Raw genomic sequence first — 19,745 nt, 5'->3', positions numbered from 1 at the left:
CTGTTTGTCTTGACTCCAAGTAAGAACCCTTCCTAACTTTAGTCCCTTTGCCCTCTCCTTTCTATATTCTCTTGCTGTAATGAATAAATAAGTTTAGCAAGGCTGAAGGACACAGTCAATATACAAAAATCAATTGCAATTCTATATACTAATAGTGAACAACTGGAAATCAAAAGTAAAAACAAAAATAATAGTACCATTAAAATACCACCAAGGAAAATGAAATACTTATGTATCCAGCCACCATTTCTCCCTTAGTCTCTGCAAATACTTCACTGTATCTGGAAGTATTTTACAAGATATTGCAACCTAAGCTAGGCAGGAAGTCCATTCCAAGAAGAGTTGTGAACCAAATCCTGGGAATGGAAACAGTTCTTAACTTCCCTCCTTCTGTCTCCTGTCTTAGTCCACCTCAGAGAGGCATAAAGGAGCCCTCCTCTATGATTTCTCTCCCTTTCCTCATGGCCTCGTGGTCTTCTAATCTCCTAACTTCCTCACAATGTCTTATTTCTTCTTCCTCTCACCCTCTAACCTGACTAAAGTTAGATGGTTACACACAGCTTTATTTTCTTTTTTAGTAAATGTAGTTTTGTTGAGAGGGAGGATGGATAAAATCAGATTTTGCCCCTGGTCTGAGGGGTTGAAGAAAATTTTCCTTTCGGACTCAGCTTTATGGTTAAATGTTAAAAAGTTAAACTGGTGAGGTTGACCAGCACTTGACGTAACTGCAGTGTGTTATTATGCTCACAGAGTCCAAGTCACTTTCCTCATTTTGCTTTGTTTTTCTGACCATCCCTATTTCTAGATTGATCCAGTCAGAGAGGTGGTATTCACCACAACCAGAAAAGGTAAGGTGGGTACAAAAATGTTCGTGCCATGTTACTATGATTCAGAAATAGTAGCACTTCGGTTGACATCATAGAGATGCAGAGTTTTCAAAATATTTCATTTTCAAAATAATAAAGACACCAACGTTTCTTTCAGCCACTTTTGATGTAAATCTAATTCCAGGGAATGCCGTACTCAAACAGAATGTTCAAAATATGTCAGGGTTTTATTGCCAAATCCAATGATTAAACTGTACCCTAATGGTTCAGGAGTTATTACTAAACTTGGCTCCTACACTGACTGTCTGCAGTTACTATGAGCTTACTATGATGGCATCTTCATTTATTCTTTCTGTCTTCTCCTGAAGTGTGAGATGATCAACTGTCAGTGAAATTGATTGAATATATATGGAAGCCCTAGTGCATATTGGTGATTCATCAATATTAGTTTACTTCATTCACGGTATTTGTGTTTTCTCTTATTCCCTTTTCTATCATCTTATTTTCTGCTTCTAATTTTCTCTGGACTGGTAAAATAGATAATTCCCAATCAACTGACAGTTTGTTCATAACCTGCCTTCTTTCAAACAGGACTCCCCAGAGCAAAAATCCAAGTGAGAAGATCAATAAATTTGACTGCATTGAAATTTAAAATCTCTGCATTGCAATAATCGCCATATACAAAGTTAAAAATCAAGTGCGACTCTGTGAAAAAATATTTGTAACATATGAAACAAGAGGTTATTAAGCAAACTAGTTGAAGTACTACACATCAATAAGAAAAAGAGAAACAAAAAAGTAGAGATGGCAAAAAATGTAAACAGACAATTCACAGAAGATGAAATATGAATAGCCAATAAATGTATGAAAAATTGCTCAAACTCTAGAAATTAGGAATATGAAAATTACAATAAAAATGACATACTGCTTATCCTCCATAAGATTAGAAAAAGTGTTAGAACATGATATAAAAATGCTGGTGAGTGCATGAGGTACTAACTGTAATATATTATTAATGATGTATAAATTGCTATACTTCTCTGGGAGGAGATTTTGCAACATCTCTTCAAATTAAAAACATACATCTCTTATACAATCCAGCTATGTAATTGCTCAGTTTCTATCCTGGAGAGACACTTGCACGCATGCCTGTGGAGGCATGTGATAATAGGTATCATTTATTGATAAACTTCTTCCACTGGTTTAAGTGCTTTCCGTACTTAAATGCCTTTAATCCTCATTAGTTCCCATTGGTATCCCCATTTTACAAACTTAGAACCTAGAATTTGAAGTCGGGTAGTCTGGCTCCAGAAACTGTGTTCTTTCCATTATGCCATATTATCTCGCAAGAGAATTGTTCTCATGTAAAAGGATTCCCATTGCAACATTGTAACAGGAAAACACTGCTAAATGATTTGGAATGTAATGCAGTATGAAAAGGAATGAGGTACATTTGTATCATTGGTTCTTAAGCAGGAGCAATTTTGCTCCCCAGGGAATATCTGGCAGTGTATGGAGGTAGTTTTGATTGTCACAAATGCAAGGGGATGGAAGGAAGTACTACTGTTTTCTGGTAGAGATCAGGGATGCTGTTAAACATCCTACAATGCACAAGGAAGCCTCTCACTACAAAGAACTATCTGGCCTCAAATCACAATAGTGACCCTGATCTACACTTGTATGAATTGTTCGCTAAGAAATATTGTTCATTTCACAAGGCAACTTGTAGATTATATCACTTATTTTAAAAAGACACACACACATATAGGGCAGTAGATATCCTTAGTGTGTGTAAACTTATCTGTTTGCATATGTACGTTTGGGAAAAGTTAATAATGCATACAAATTCTTTTTTGTGTGTGTGGTACGCGGGCCTCTCACTGTCGTGGCCTCTCCCGTTGCGGAGCACAGGCTCCGGACGCGCAGGCTCAGCGGCCATGGCTCACGGGCCCAGCCGCTCCGCGGCATGTGGGATCAACACCGGACCGGGGCACGAACCCGTGTCCCCTGCATCGGCAGGCGGACTCTCAACCACTGCGCCGCCAGGGAAGCCCCATACAAATTCTTAAATGTGATTACTCCTGAAGGGTGGTGGAAGGGGCAAGGACTGTGGGGAAAGGACGGACAAAGAGAACTTTAAAGATAGAAGCATGTTTTAAAAGTGTTAAGAAAAATGTATTTGTGTATATTTATAGAATTTAAATTAATTTAAAAGTACTACTGAGTACTAATTACCACTTACCAACCTGACAAAGATAAAAGACAACGGGCGGTCATGGCAGGGTGGAATGAAAGGCTGCTCCGACACTTACACCAAGCAATATATATTTTTTAAGAAATATTTCCTATGAAACGTGATTTCAGGAGGCCTATGGTTTGCTCCCATTCATATAAAAAATCCTAGAACCATTCACTATGTACATCTGTGGATCAAAGTAGAAAGGTACTGAAGGAAACACCCCAACTGAGAGGACTCTAGGGAGAGAAGTGGAATTCAGAACCGAAGGGAGTTTCTCTTGTTTTAGATAAAGATGGTTCAAAAATAACATTCTGTGTCACTTTAGTAACTGGAAAAAAATCAGTGAAAAATGTGCACAGATACAAATACACAGGGTGTTATTGGCTGTGACATTACTTAAATTCCTAAAACAAACAAAAATAAAACAATGTAAATCCCCAAGAACAAGAGATAGAACAAATAAATTAGTCTCTACTCATTGAAACAAGTGTCTTATTAAGAATAACATTTTGGAAGTATGTTCATTAGTATGGGTAGATGATTAAATTATATGACTAAATGAAAAAAGGCAATCACAAAGCATATACATGGAAGGGGAGTAACCAGGATTTTAAGAATTATCTCTGAGGGTTGGAAGTAGAAGCGCTTTTGTGTTTCCTTAATTATGATTTGCTCTATGTTCAAATTTTTCGTACTTGAATTATTTCTTTTTTTTTTTTTTTTTTTTTTTTGTGGTACACGGGCCTGTCACTGTCGTGGCCTCTCCCGTTGTGCAGAGCACAGGCTCCGGACGCGCTGGCTCAGCGGCCATGGCTCACGGGCCCAGCCGCTCCACGGCATGTGGGATCTTCCCGGACTGGGGCATGAACCCGTGTCCCCTGCATCGGCAGGCGGGCTCTCAACCACTGCGCCACCAGGGAAGCCCTTGAATTATTTCTTTAATAAAGAAGTTTAAAGAATAAGAAAACCAAGTGTTTTAGATAGCATAAAGAGGCCATGCATTATAGCAATAAAGATATATTTAAAGTAACTAAGAAAAATAATAGAAAAGGGAACTAAGAGTAAGAAAGTAAAATGAAATCAGAAGTAAAAGGCAGAATACATCACAGTAAATTTGGGTCCGAGTTTGGCTCTGCTGTTTGAGCGCTGACTGGCTGGGTGAGTTACTGAAACCATTTGAATTTCAGTTTCCCATCTATAAATGCAATAACAGTAGCTACTTCTTAAGCCTGTTTGAGGGTTAAACAAGAAATTATATTAACATACACTGAAGTATTGTTTAGCGCTTTAGAGAAATCCTCAAAAGCTCAACTGAGATAAATACTATTTACTGAGGATTTTCCAAAGTCGACATAATTTATTCATTTCTCTAGATCTTCAAAAGTGGTTGAGTACCATGTGTTAGAGATTGCACTCTGATAAGGACCCTGAACGTAGTCTTTAACCTTGTTACTCAGCGTGGTCAAAGAATCAGCAGTATTTCTAAGAGATTCTTAGAAATACCAAATCTTGACTCACCCCAGACCTATGAAATCAGAATATGCATGGGAATCCCCCTAAGACAGAGGTCCCCAACATTTTTGGCACCAGGGATCGGTTTCGTGTAAGTCAGTTTTTTCACGGACTGGGTAGTGGGGTGTTCAGGCGGTAATGCGAGCGATGGGGAGTGATGAGGAGCCATGGAAAGTGACAGATGAAGCTTCACTCGCTCACCCGCCACTCACCTCCTGCTATGCAGCCTGTTCCTAACGGGCCACGGACCAGTACTGGTTGGTGTCCCAGGGGTTGGGGACCCCTGCCCTAGGGGATTCATATGACATTGAGCTATTTAATACCAGTTAAGAATAAAATCATGTGCTTTAATAGTCAGCTGGGCTAGGTTTGGACTGTCAATGGCTTATGAAAATTGAGGCATCAAATAAGGGCTTGTTACTAGTGAGACAGGCAACCCATCTCTAGTCAGAAAGGCCAGTATTACCCATTTTGGTCTCAAGGTTAACTGCAAGGTAAGTGATGAGACGTTGTTCAGTATAACTACACAGTACACATGGCCATTGCACCTGCACGTTGAGTAAATGTCACTAAATCTGTGAAATATTTCAGAAGCTAAGTCAAACCAAGGTGCATTCCCATGTGCTGCGGTGGAGTGAAATTTAATCAATAATTCATTCCTTCTACACAAATAAAGGTGCATAAGAAATGTCCAAAGACAACAGAGAGGCTCATTTCAGCTGATCAATAACTAGTCAAAACCTGTGGTCTGTGGTAACTCTTGAGTCAGAGTTTCTAACCTCTTGGCTTCTACCTGGTTGGGAGGGGGGCGTTGTATTTAGTGTTCCTGTTGCAGTTTGCTAAGGTCCTAGCTCATCTTATTCTTCAGAAATTGTCCGTGTGCCTTTGTAGGGCCGTGACGAAACTAGTAGAGGTGTTCTTTCAGTTAATTGAGACCAGCAGAGAGCTCTGCAAAAAATGCACAAATCATGGTTTGGTACCAGGGTGCCCTGACCATTGACACAGCAAGGCCATCTAGACTCTAGGGAGGCTGGAAACCCATCAGACATTTTTAGAAGATTTTGTTGGGTTTTTCACTTTTTTGGTTTGTTCTTACAGGAATATGCATTTTCGAGGTTTGTCTTGGGGTGTCTGTCAAGGAATGCATGTTTTGAAGGGGTGAGGAAGGGAATGCAGTTAGTATGTCACAATCGGGTGACTGAGAAGGCAGAGAAAAATGTCAGGATACCGAGTCTCTCCTGCAGGAAAGAGGTAAAGAAAGAGATGGGAAAAGTTGGTGGTAGTAACTCCACCTCTCTGCTTGGGTGCAGACCTCTGTCACTTCTCTTTGTTCAAAAGTAGTGTTATATTGAGGAAGGAGCACAGGCTTTGAAGTCAGAAAAATACTAAATTCATCTCTGTGTTTTGACCCTTTCTTGTTGGGTATCTTGCAGCTCATTACCTCTCTCAACTTTCTTAACTGTACATTGAGATTCATAATATCTAATGCATGGGGTTGTTATATTCACTTAATTAAATTAAATTGCCTAGCTTAGAACCTGGCACATTCTGAGTACTCCATAAATAGTAGCTATCTGTTGCTTACCTTTCTCTTAATGAGCAGTTGCTGGCTCTCCTCAGATCTTCCTGGGCAGCTCTTACCAACAAGCCCAGGTAGAATGGGTCACTGTCTACTCATAACCTTTCTGGCGGTTATAAAACTTGCCCTGACTATTGCTCATTATTTTATAATGATGTATTTAATGTCTGTCTCCTGTCCCTCTTATGAACTCTTTAAGTTTAGTGACTGTCTTATTTATCTTTGCAACCCCAGTATTTCCTACAGAGCTTGGCAAAAAGATTCACCAATAAAGCTGGTGGACTCAGCGTATCAGTGGGTTTTAAAGATGGTGACAGGGCTACAGGACGACTCTCCAGAACAACTGAAGGACACCAGGATGAAGCCAATTCCAAATCAATGAAGCACCCGGGATATCTCTGGCAAGAACTCTAGATCACGGGTCCCCAACCCCCGGGCCACAGAGCAGTACCAGTCTGTGGCCTGTTAGGAACCGGGTCGCCCAGCAGGAGGTGAGCGGCAGGTGAAGGAGAGAAGCTTCCTCTGTATTTACAGCCACTCCCATCGTTCCCATTACCACCTGAGCTCCGTCTCCTGTCAGATCAGAGGCGGCATTAGATTCTCATAGGAGCGCGGACCCTACGGTGAACTGCGCATGCGAGGGATCCAGGTTGCGCGCTTCCTATGAGAATCTAATGCCTGATGATCTGAGGTGGAGCTGAGGCGGTGACGCTATCGCTGGGGAGCGGCTGCAAATACAGATCATCATCAGCAGAGCGGTTTGACTGCACAGAGACCATCATAGATCAATTGCCTGCAGACTCATAGCAACACCCTATCAGTGAGCGGCAAGTGAAAGCAAGCTCAGGGCTCCCACTGATTCTGCATTGTGGTGAGTTGCATATCAAAACCCTATCAGTGAGTGGCAGGTGAAAACAAGCTCAGGGCTCCCACTGATTCTGCATTATGGTGAGTTGTATAATTATTTCGTTGTATATTACAATTAATAATAATAGAAATAAAGTGCACAATAAATGTAATGCCCTTGAATCATCCCGAAACCGTTCCCCCACCCCCAACCCCAGTCTGTGGAAAAATCGTATTCCACGAAACTGGTCCCTGGTGCCAGAAAGGTTGTAGACCGCTGCTCTAGACGGCTGTGAGTGCTATGGAACAGATATAAGCTCGTTCCTGAAAGGTGAGGATTAAAAAGTCCACAAACATAAAATATTACTTGGCCATATAAAAGAATGCAAGAGTGCCATTTGCAGCAACGTGGATGGACCTAGAGATGATCATACTAAGCGAAGTAAGTCAGACACAGAAAGACAAATAACATATGATAACGCTTATATGTGGAATCTAAAATACGATGCAAGTGAACTTATTTACAAAACAGAAATAGACTCACAGACAAAGAAAACAAACTTATGGTTACCAAAGGGGATAGCAGGGAGTGGGGAGAAGAGAGGTAAGTTAGGAGCTTGAAATTAACCTATATACAATACTATATATAAAATAGATAAACAACAAGGGCCTGCTGTATAGCACAGGGAACTATATGCAATATCTTGTAATAATCTATAATGGAAAAGAATCTGAAAAAGAGTATATAACTGAATCACTTTGCTGTACCCCTGACACTAACACAACATTGTGAATCAGCTCTACTTCAATTTAAAAAAAAAAAAAAAAGGCCACAAACAGTGAAGCGAAGTTCCTTGCCATATAGGATCAAAGAGACCAAATTTAACATTCTCTCCAGATGGTGTTGGAACAAATTCAAATCAGGTTGAGAACAAAACCCTTTTTTTTTTTCTTCCCACAAAGTATTTCGTAGGTTTTTCAACTTGATACAAAACAGCCACCCCCTAGGAACCAACCCCAAAAATTCAAGGTAAAGCTTGTTTTCCTTTCTGGAGCCTTCTGAGGCCTTATCCTTCACTGGAATGTCATCTGAGTGCCTTTATTTAACAAAACCCCAGAATCATTAAGCCTAGAGCAGTCCCACAGCTCCAGGATGCCTCATCCTCAGATAACAAAAGCAGCTGTTGCATGCCCACCAGCCTAACATGGATCAAAAATCTGGCAGGGTTCCCTCACGCCCCATCTAAGCTAAACGAAAGCCCTCAGCATCCGCAAACTTTCCACCACCCCACCACCCATGTTGAGTTGGCCGCAGGCCACAGCTATGGCTCTTCCAGCCAATCAGGAAACGTTGCCCCGTGTACTGACAGGTCGGATGATTCTCATCACCAATATGCTTGCCTGACTCCCTTTCAAATTCAGAGAGCAAGCTCTTTCCCCATCGGACTTGGGCTTCTGTGTTCTTTTTCTTTATTGGAACTGGCAACATGAAGCTACTTAAACACAGCTCCATCTGTCAGTATCGGGTCCTGCAGGTAGAGTGCCGTGTTTGAGTTCAGATTATCATTTGTTGTCTTGTCAAGAAGGGCTTGGGGGAGGGAGAAAAAAATAACCTGCGTGCAAACTGTTCTTTGGTTAAAATACACAAAGAAATTATTTGCAGCTTTGACTGTGACTCTGATCTGCCCTCCTCACATTTCTCTACAATCACAGCAACAGCTTCTGTGACATTCATAAGGTGGATCCCCAAAGACTTGCCCACAGCGTAAAGCAGACCTTAACCCTGAGCTTGGAGCCCACTCTGGGTCATTCCTCATCTGCAAAGCAACCAAAAAGAGTAAGGCTTGTCTTTAATGGGTAATGCACGAACATAAACAAAACCAGTGGACCCTTGTTTAACCCCCTGATACGTGGAGTACTTACAGATGGGATGGACTACTCTCAGAAATTCTACCTCTGTGTATCTGTGCCAAGGAGATGAACTAAATACAGAATATACCCTAAGTACCATTCTTTGCAACATATTTATAATTGCAAGGTACGGAAAACAAGATAAACATTCAACATTAGTAACAGAACAGCAGAATGTTGATCATTTTTGAAGCTGAAAGGTGGACAGGTGGTGCGTGTGCTGTTTTCTGTTAAAAAATCATAATTATAAAGACAATGTTCATCCAAAAACCACATACAATTTGCAGATATGGTGTGATTTTTGTGTATTAAAAATACAAACAAAAAAGATGGAAGTCACCAATGGCACATGCCCTAATGTTTAGTGCCACGTCCTGGCCACGCTGTTGAGAATGCAAGTGAGCCTAATAGAAATCAGGCGCTGCAGGCAAACATTGTATTTGATGTGTTTTCTTGAGCGTTTACTCAAAATGACAGTCTTGAAAAACAGATTGTAGGAGCTGAGTGGATAGGAGAGTGGACAGGTAAAGTTGGACATGTTGTAGAAAGTGGAGGGGAGTAATGCCACAGCATCTGCAGAGGGAAAGTAAAGATAGGTGGGTAGAATGTGAAACTGATCTTCATCTGATCCAGGGTGGGAAAATGGTCCCCTCCAGATTTGAGGAAGCGGCTTTGTCTTTAGAAACAAGATTTCTCTTTCCCAACCCGGCAGCCACTGGGACCCAGGGACCACAATCCAGACACCAAATAAAAATGGATTTTGAGCTCTCTGTCTGGTGACAGCAGAGTAAATAGTCCTGATCTATTTCTCTTCCACGCTCCATTTTGGTTTTTGACTGTGATGCTCAGTCTCTCATCTTCAGACCATGGAACCTTCCAGACAAGATTTGGTGTGCTGTCTCCCATCGCTGTTCTCTTCCTTCCCAACTTAGGTTCTCCTTGTGTTGTGCTACCTCACAATACCTTGGGGCAAAACACCTTCCTACTTGCCCTCCTTTCTCAGGGCAACCTCACGGTGCCTCAAATAACTGCAATGTGACCAACAAAAATCATTCAGGCAGAGAGAAGCGTAGAGTGATCTGCATTTATTCCGGGCACTAGACGATCCTGCTAGCCCTGTTCTTAATCCCATGATGAGAGAGTTTGGGGACAGTGTTTCAGAGAAACCCCCGATGTCTCTCTATTTCTTTTCTTTATTTCCATCCGGACATTTGATGGAATCATGAACACTGTCAAACACAGCAGCTAAGTTCAAGGAAAAATTATAGAATCCACCAGGAAAAGACGAGTGCTTTTTTGTCAGTGAAACTGAACTTTGACTGACAAAGTTCCAGAATTGTGGCAAGTTAGTGTACCTGCCACATCAGGAAAATGAGTGGTGTCACGAGAAAATGATCTCAAATACCAGTCTGTAGGGAATTCACTCCGGAGAAGATGTATGCCATTCTTTGAATTAAAAAAAAAAAAAACATTGGCCACTAATTTTTAAAATTACTATTGCTATATATGCTCAACTAACTTTGAGTTATTCATACTCATTGAAGGGAACAAAATCCTAGAAATCCAGATAATAATGAGTAATTCAAAACCGTATTTCAGTAGCTTTTCACAAAGCTGTGTCGCTCTGCCCACCACCCAACCACAGGGTTGATTGTCACTGCAGGTTGGTGTACATTTTTGTGCTTGGATTATTTGTTGTGGGATTTGGCCAAAACCACATAACAAAGAATTTCATTTCCACAGGTTTCAGCTGTCATTTAAATTTTACCCTGAAAACTACTCAGGATTGCAAATACGATTATACCTCTTCTGGCTTCTGCTGTATACAACTTTGATTCTTCCCTTGAAAGTCCTTTTGTTTAGCCTGGGATACAAGCGTGATAGGGAAGCAAAGCAGGCCACATGATTTGTCAAAAACGTCTAGAATTAAGTAGGAGGGAGAAAACGCAAATTCTCTTCGTTGCTTGCCAGTTGTATGATGTTCATATGCCTCTTCCCATGTCTACTGAATGAGAAAATCACTAGCTACCTTAAACTGAATGCTTACAATGTACCATGAACTATTCCAAGGTCTCAATGTTATTAACTTGTTTATTCCTTACCAGAAAACCCCATGCGGTAAGTACTATTATTGTCTCTATTTTACAGACAAGGAAACTGAGACAACTCGTCTGAAAATCAGATAGCTGGTAAGATGAGCTGGGATTTAAATGGTGACCTCAGGACGCTCCTGCCTCATGGCCATTTCGTGCAGGAGTGTTGGCAGAAATGACAGACCCTCATGGGGGCCCCGTCCACTCCTAGAGAATGCACTCATGCTTTAGCTGGGCATGGGACTACCACAGCATTTTCCAGCCTCTTTTGCACGTAGGTGTGGTTAAGTGACTACGATAAGAATGTGAGTGGAAAGGATATGGGCAGCCCAGATCATCTTAAGAGTGATCGCCCTGATTTTCCTCCTTCTGCTTTCTGCTGTCTGCAAAGGCTGTTGCTAGAACTCTGTTTGAAGCTATGCAGTTGAGGATGGCAGACTGACCCTCCAGCCTGGATTAGAGGATAACTTTGAGAAGCAGAGACCTCTACCCCATCCCAGACTGTTATGTGAGAGAGAAATAAACTCCTCTTATCCGGCCACTGTACTGTAGTTCTCTTTGTAACAGCAGTTTTTGGCACAGTATTCTAACAAATACAGTTTCTTAAGTCGTGTTGTACTGGGCCAAGCTTGTACTAATTCTTGAGAGACAGCTGTTCAATATTCAGGAGCTTTTTGAGCTGGTTGCTAAGCTGTTCATGGTAGTTCGCAAAAATTGGCAAACACTACAAATCAGGGCTATTTTAAAAGTTAATTTAATTTAATTTTAAAGAGCTGGTTTACTAGCATAACATTGGGTATGAGGCTTTAATGAAATAATTCATATAAATGCGTGGCAGAGTGACCAGTATCTAGTAAATGCTCAATAAATAATTATATTATTATGGATAATAGAAAAATTAAAATAGACATTAATTCATTAATTCTTCATACTCAAAGAAAAACCAGTAATACCTTATTTCCTTTCCTCAAATCACACAGATCTCCTTTGTGTGAAACAAACCTTAAGGATGCCATATTCTCTCCCACCCATCCTGGGTCTAATGAGCAAGTGAGTCTCATAGCAAGTTTTTACTTTTTTTGTAATTTTCAGAACTGATTAACAATTTATTAAACACAGTCATTTTTCTTTTCCCGTAAGTAAGATTTAAAAATGTAAACCAGAAGGAATTTTATATCAAAACATGATCTTTAAACATTACTAAATACAGAGGAAAATTCTCTTTCCAAGATTTGAACTTTTCTCTCTTAAGTATTTTCAATTTTTGAAGAGCCTTCTTCAACAATGAAGTGTTCAGCACAACTGCTTTATCAAGTTGTTAAAAGCCTCAGAATTTCTAGAGTCAATTGAATTCTAAAATTGTTAAGCCACTAATCATTAAAAAAAACCACCTTGAAATCTGTGGTCACTAATAAGATCTTGCACTTTGAACGTGTCCAAGGATGTGATCTACCCACTTCCTGCTGAAACAGATGAATGGGACTGCACATCACTAATCAGTAGTGGCAGGCTTCCTGCTCAACTTGGAGAGTGCCTCAGCATCTTCTTCAACAAAGCATTCCAGGCAGCCACTATTAACCAGAGGTGAAAATTCTTTCACAATTCATTATAGTCTAACCTCCCATCACTACAGGAATCCAAGGACTAAAGTCTTGACCAAGTATCCAGTTTCCACAGCAGGATTCCTGATACCAGCTGAGACCTTCTGATCCCAAACACTTCCCGAGCTGCTGATTGGCCCTGACATTTTGATTTCCATTGTTCTTTATAAAGTCCAAATTCTTTAACATGGTCTAAGCACCAGACTACCTTCCATCTTTATCCTGTACCACTCTTTCCCTGGTGCTGGTTATTCTTTACTTGCCTCTCTAGAGATATTCTCCATCTGTCTCAACCCTGTCCTGTGCTCTGAGATGCTGGCCTCTGCAGACTATTTCTCTTGGATTCTCTTAGGGTTTGAGTGGCTGTGTTCCCCTACTCGTGACAAAAGCCTCATCAGGCTAGACTTCTCCCACATCTGTGTCTCCCTGGCTTACAGGGACAACCTCTGTCTTGGCTCTGCAGGCTTCCACTGCCCCTGAGAGCTGTGTGCTTGCCCAGCCCTTATTGTTCAGCTTCCCACACCTCTGTAATACTCTCCTCAGCAAACTCTCTTCAATTCCCCTTTTTGAATATCCTGTATCCTTCCTTCTAAGACTTTGTAGGATACACCCCCTTGACTATACACACACGCACACACACACACGCTTTGTCAACCCTCTCACTCTTGAGATCTTAGCTCAGGTATCATATATACAGGGAAATTGTCTCTGATCTCTTATAGCCTAAATCATTTAAAAACATCTCTTCTTCATAGTCTTCATCTTCATTTATAAGTATACATTTTCTGTATAATTATTTCATTAATGTTTGTCTCCTTCTACTAGCATATATCATCCTTGAAAACAGGTGAATGTTACTAACCAGGATATCCTCAGTGTTCAAGAAAAGACAGAGCCGGACAGTAGTTAAAGCAGTAAAAAGAGATTTTACTCATGAACTATTGCAATAGGAAAAAGAGACCTCAGTATGTGTAGAGCTGGGTTCAATTTGGAATACTGTCTGGAAGAATGGGGTTTGTAGCACAGGAGCAGGGTGGAGGTCAGCAGATGGAAAACTACTGAGAGAAAACATTAGGAGTCAGGGAGAATTCTGGCTAAACTGACTTGATAGGATTCTTGCTGAAGACAGGCCAAAGTGATCAGTTATGGCCTGAGGCATGGTGGGATAAGAAATTTCATGAGATATCAGGGGTAATCAAATATCCAGGGTGGGGATTGTTGCTAAACTGACTTAGCAGAATTTTTGCAAAAATTGTGTGGTACAGAGATAGACACAGAAGTCCAAAGATTGAGTCCTAATTGAGAAGAAAGTTTAGAGGAACCTGACAAAGTTTGGTCAATGAGAGAGTTTTGGTCACTAGCACCTGTTATGATGTCTGGCATACAGCATAACTAGACCTGGGAAATAATGTCTGATCAAACACCTCCTAATGCCAGGACCTTGGTCCTCACCCCAGTAGCTTATATGTTCCCTTAGCCCTGTCTGGTCTCTGGTGCCAGTTAACTATAATTAATCTGATCATACCGTCTACCAAGTTTCTGTTCCAACAATCCTTTCGTGGATCCTTCCAGCAATGGGAAACTCACCCCCTCTCATAAGTTATAAAATGGTAGCGTAGCTCCATTGAAAAAAAAATGTTTTCCTTCTATTGAAATGGAATATGTTTTCTATTAGAAACATTGTCTTGTTCTCTAAAGCACCACAGAAAACTTAAAACCATCTTCCGTGAGACGATTCTTAAATATCTAAAGACAGACATCAAGGTCATGTTTTGATTTTTCTTTGATTTAAGGAAGGTCACCTTTCTCCACAAACATTCTTCCCCTTTTCCCAATACTGCAGTGCTCCGTTTACACCTTAAATTTAGCATTTACTCTGCTGGGCTGCTAATTCTCCATTCCAACTCTCAGGTGCATTTTCTAGCCTCTCTGCCCTGCTCCTTGCCCCAGGAGGCTGAACTTTATAAATGTCATCACCTAAGCTCCATTATCTGGAACAGAAATGACAAAGCCTTGTAACATGACTGTGCTCACTCATTGTTGGGGAGCTGCCCAGACAATATTTGGCCTCAGTTTGAAAGCCTAGACAGATCCTAAAGGCTAGGATAGTGGGAGGCTCTCAGTTAGCTGTGCTTCTACTGGCAGGTTCCTTTTTTGAATCAGGATCTGAGTAGTTCATCATGGTGGCTGCCCGGCATGATAATCATTGAAGTGTAAACAGGAGACCAGCAATTTTGGTTGAATGACAAGTATACCTACAGATCAGAGTATCAACATCATTTGCTAGAAATACAAACTTTCAGGCCCCACAGAAACTACTGAATCAGAATCAGTACAACAAGACCTCCTGGGTGATTCATAGATGTATTATAGCTAGTGAAGCACTGATGTACAGGATATTTTGCTACATTTCTGAAGACATGAAGACTTTTTTCCTGGACAACTATACCCATCCACCCACTCTATATAGCCCCTCTCATCCTCTTATGACTGTCTTGTCAATACTTTGTGAACCCCTCTGTAGCCACAGTTGTTTGGCCTGGAGGTGGATGCTGGATCAGAGGTGGGACAATCAAATTCTCTGATTTCAGTATTTAGAAACCCTAACCCTGACCCTAACCCTAAGTTTTTTTGAAATGTGGATGAGAGATTTCAGTTTACCATATACTGAGTTTGAATTGAGGTGACGCAATCTTGGGCAATAGGGGGCTGCCATATTCTACCATTTGTGCCTAGAAGTAGAGAAAGCCATTTCGTAAAAAGAAGATCATATACACCTCACTTTTTTTCACTTGTTTTGTTTGTTTGCTTCAATTATTTGCCCAACTCAGTTTTTATTATTTGTAACCAAAAGAGTCTAAGACGGATGGTAAATAGCTTTGGGATAATATGAATAAGGTTGGGGTGTCATGGTGAAATATTAGAAAAAACTGGCAGGTATTTTATGCTAAGCTTATGCAGCATTTTTACCCTGCTGAGTTGTCTAGTTTCAGGGTCTGCCAGAGTATTGTATACAAAATAAAACTTTTTTTTTTAGTTCTTTGGGTTATGACAGGTCAAAGAATTGATCCAAATTCCAAATTGATCAAAATCACTAGACACTGACTGACCAATCAAAACACTATACATTTCTATAGAAAAATATAATTGACAAGCAGACTATCATTAAGCCAGGAATATCATGGAAAAGAGTATTTTATATTAGAACATATCTGACATTTGCACAGTATTCCCACAGCCACTGTCATATTTTGTACCTAAGATGCTCTGTTGTTTGGCCTGTTAGAAGAATCTCACCTCGGGAGTGCTGGTAAATTTGTACTGCTTGATTCCCTTTCTTCTAGAATCCACGATGAGCTCCACGTTACTCCTTGTTTGCATGTGCTTGCTTCCAATTCAAGTTTAATTTTTCTTTTTTTAAAAAAAATTATTTTATTGCAGTATAGTTGACGTACAATGCTGTGTTAATTTCTGCTATCCATCAAAGTGATTCAATTATATATGTATAGTGATTCAGTTATATATATATGTATATATATATACATATATATATATTCTTTTTCACATTCTTTTCCATTATGGTTTAGTACAGGATATTGTATATGGGTCCCTGTGCTATACACAATTTAAGAGTTTTTTGGGGGTGTGTGTGCATACTTTATTTTCATTTTTTAATTGCTGAAGGATTTCCGAAATATACAAAGTAGGGAAACCAGCCCCATCACGCAGCTTCCATCCTCTTCAGCCATCTGCTCACACCCTCCCCCAGAAGGCAGATCCCAGACGCCACATCATCTCATCTGCAAACACTTGAGCATCGTCTGCGCCCTCTTATGTGCAGGGTTTTATTTTGACGTCCAGCCTCCCAAGGGGGTTTTGGTTTCCTTCTGGGAGGTGGCCAGCTTGTGTCCGATGCTCGGCGCCTGCGAGCCTCAGCGGACACCTGAGCAGCCTCCCCTCTCTCCCAGCGACCTGGTGAACGGCCTCGTGGCACTCATAAAGAGCAAGGTCAGCAGCCCCGTCAACCTGGTGAGTCCCTCTCTCCGTCCACTCCCTCCCCAGCAGGCCGGTTCCTGCTTTGCTTCATTTGCCATCAGCACGCTCAGGGCACATGCCTGTTTGTTCCTTGCCCAATACTACAGGAAAATTCGCGGAATAGAACAAAACAGGAGTCCACAAAGAAGTAAGACATCTGGGACACGTGGCTGAGCCACGTGATAAACACTAACCCAACTCCGTCCACCGGAAGGGCCACATCTAGAAATTCGTGAAGGCTTTGGTGGTTGTAGGTGACATTCTTTGTGCCCTTTGTCCATCACTGAATGTGCAGTTGGTCTTCATAAGGCTTGCTTTCTGGGGCTGTAGAAGATACAGTGGCTAGGACAGTTTCCCTCACTGTCACGTCTGTGAGCGCCAATTCCTTTTATCCTGGTAGATTTTATGGAAAACTGTACTTGTTTAATGGTCATTTCATAGGATTAGTTACCATGGGAAAATTTCCCACCTTACTGAATGTAAATTATTGTAATTGTCATTATTATTACTCAAATTAGAAAGATAATTACCAAGCTAGTCTTCAATTCCGGGAACACGCTCTGAGTCTTTCAGTGCCCCCTCTGAAAATACATTCTTAAATTTTTGTGTGAAGTTCATGCTATTTGGCTACACTCCGTGACGCATTAATAAAAATAAGACACACAATTTGAGGTGACTCTTTATCTGTTGTTCTCTGCAGAAACCTTCCCACGGATGTGGCTCCCTCCAGCGGATTAGTGGGACACCATTTTCCTGCATGCCGCATTCCTTTTAACGTTAGATTTTATTTTCTCCTTCAGCTGCAATGATGGGAATGATGCTTTCCACAGTGTTACAGGGTAGTGCCTTCCAGATGAAAAGAACTCTTCTTCACCACCCTGAAATTATATTGTTCTCATGGATGCCCATTCTATTTTCTTTTTTCCTTTGACAGAAGGATAGATGCCACGTGGGAAGTGAGCAGTTCGGTTTTCGTCTATGCTGCACATCAGCATTATACCAAAGGCTCCACAGCACTTATTTCTGATTTCTTTGATCTTTTTCTACTAGGAATGTGACATTTGGTTGTGTTTAACCTTATATGTTCAATTTGAGTTTACCCTCTGGGACATTGTATTTATAGATCAAGCCACTGTCTCCTCTTGATCTTTAGTTACATGATCTTATTTCCTCCTTCTGTACATTCATTGCCTTTTAACCTCAGTGCCCACTGGAGAGTTACCTGGACACACACATTAATTTCTGATCACCTACTTGGAATCACTCCTCATTTGAACTAAGTTTGAGATCAATTCAGATATGAACTCCCTGGGATATTGTTTATTCTTCTCAAAAAGAATAGAGTATAAGTATTTAGATAGAGAGGCACAGCCCATATCATTCCATTTATATAAGACTGTCTCACCCAAATAACCAGTCAGTTATTATATATGTCTCTAGCATCACCCTCTTACCCCAGAATTATCTTTTCTTTTCTTTCTTCTTAACCACTGAGGAATTTGAGAGGAGGCCCAGAAGTCTACACAGGTTAAACTGCCAGAGCCAGGTCTAGAATCGAGTTCTCTGATATCCACTTTATTCCCCAGCCCTTTCACTCAGAGGGGGTTCAATAAACACTCTCAGGTCTCAAACAATTTATCTCATTTTTCCAATCAAGAAAGCTCTCCATCAAATTGTTCCCTAGGCCAGTCAAAGGAGTTTTCAGATCTCTCTTGAGAGAATATGGAGACTAAATTGACAAAATATCTCTCAGTTGATTCAGAGCCGGACCAAGGTCCACACCTTGATCTTCAAAGTCACATTCCTCTGACAACATCTCTGTTTTCCTACCCACATGCTGCTCCGCTCCCAAGAGCCTTTAATTTTCAAAAATTCTATCCATTCTGCTGTTTTCCCCCAGCCGTCCAGGTTTGTATTATTGACTTCCCAAGTCAACATGCTGTCCCCTTGCAGAGTGGCTCCTAAAATCACTGTGTAAAGGAGGTTTTCCAGGACTAAGTAGGAATTCCTCTTACCAATTCCTTGTCTACATGTCTCCTCTACGTTTCATTTCCAGTATAGGGAAGCAAAATTTGCCACCCCAAAATGTCTCCTGCATGCAGATTACTTTCAGCTGAAAACAATCAAGGCCCAAGACTCAGGAAGAAACTTTGACCTTCCCCATAACTGCCTAAAAGAATTTAGATAGAAAGCCTGTTCTTAGAATTGAGATATCACCGGAGATATCTGTAAAAAATATGGGCTACAGAGATAAACCCAGGCACATATGGTCACCTTATCTTTGATAAAGGAGGCAAGAATATACAATGCAAAAAAGACAGCCTCTTCAATAAGTGGTGCTGGGAAAACTGGACAGCTACATGTAAAAGAATTAAATTAGAACACTCCCTAACATCTTACAAAAAATAAACTCAAAATGGATTAAAGACCTAAATGTAAGGCCAGACACTATAAAACTCTTAGAGGAAAACATAGGCAGAACTCTATGACATAAATCACAGCAAGATCCTGTTTGACCCACCTCCTAGAGGAATGGAAATAAAAACAAAAATAAACAAATGGGACCTAGTGAAACTTAAAAGCTTTTGCACCTTAAAAGCAAAGGAAACCATAACAAGACAAAAAGCCAACCCTTAGAATGGGAGAAAATATTTGCCAACAAAGCAACTGACAAAGGATTAACCTAAAAGCTTTACAAGCAGCTCATGCAGCTCAATATCAAAAAACAAACAACCCAATCCACAAATGGACAGAAGACCTAAATAGACATTTCTCCAAAGAAGATATACAGATTGCGAACAAACACATGAAAGGATGTTCAGCATCACTAATCATTAGAGAAATGCAAATCAAAACTACAGTGAGGTATCACCTCACACGGGTCAGAATGGCCATCATCAAAAAATCTACAAACAATAAATGCTGGAGAGGGTGTGGAGAAAAGGGAACCCTCTTGCACTGTTGGTGGGAATGTAAATTGATACAGCCACTATGGAGAACAGTATGGAGGTTCCTTAAAAAACTAAAAATAGAACTACCATACGACCCAGCAATCCCACTAATGGTCATATACCCTGAGAAAACCGTAATTCAAAAAGAGTC

The sequence above is a fragment of the Physeter macrocephalus genome, chromosome 2, assembly GCF_002837175.3.
Source record: "Physeter macrocephalus isolate SW-GA chromosome 2, ASM283717v5, whole genome shotgun sequence".
In the NCBI taxonomy this organism is placed as follows: domain Eukaryota; kingdom Metazoa; phylum Chordata; class Mammalia; order Artiodactyla; family Physeteridae; genus Physeter; species Physeter macrocephalus.
This window is presented reverse-complemented; position numbering follows the sequence as displayed.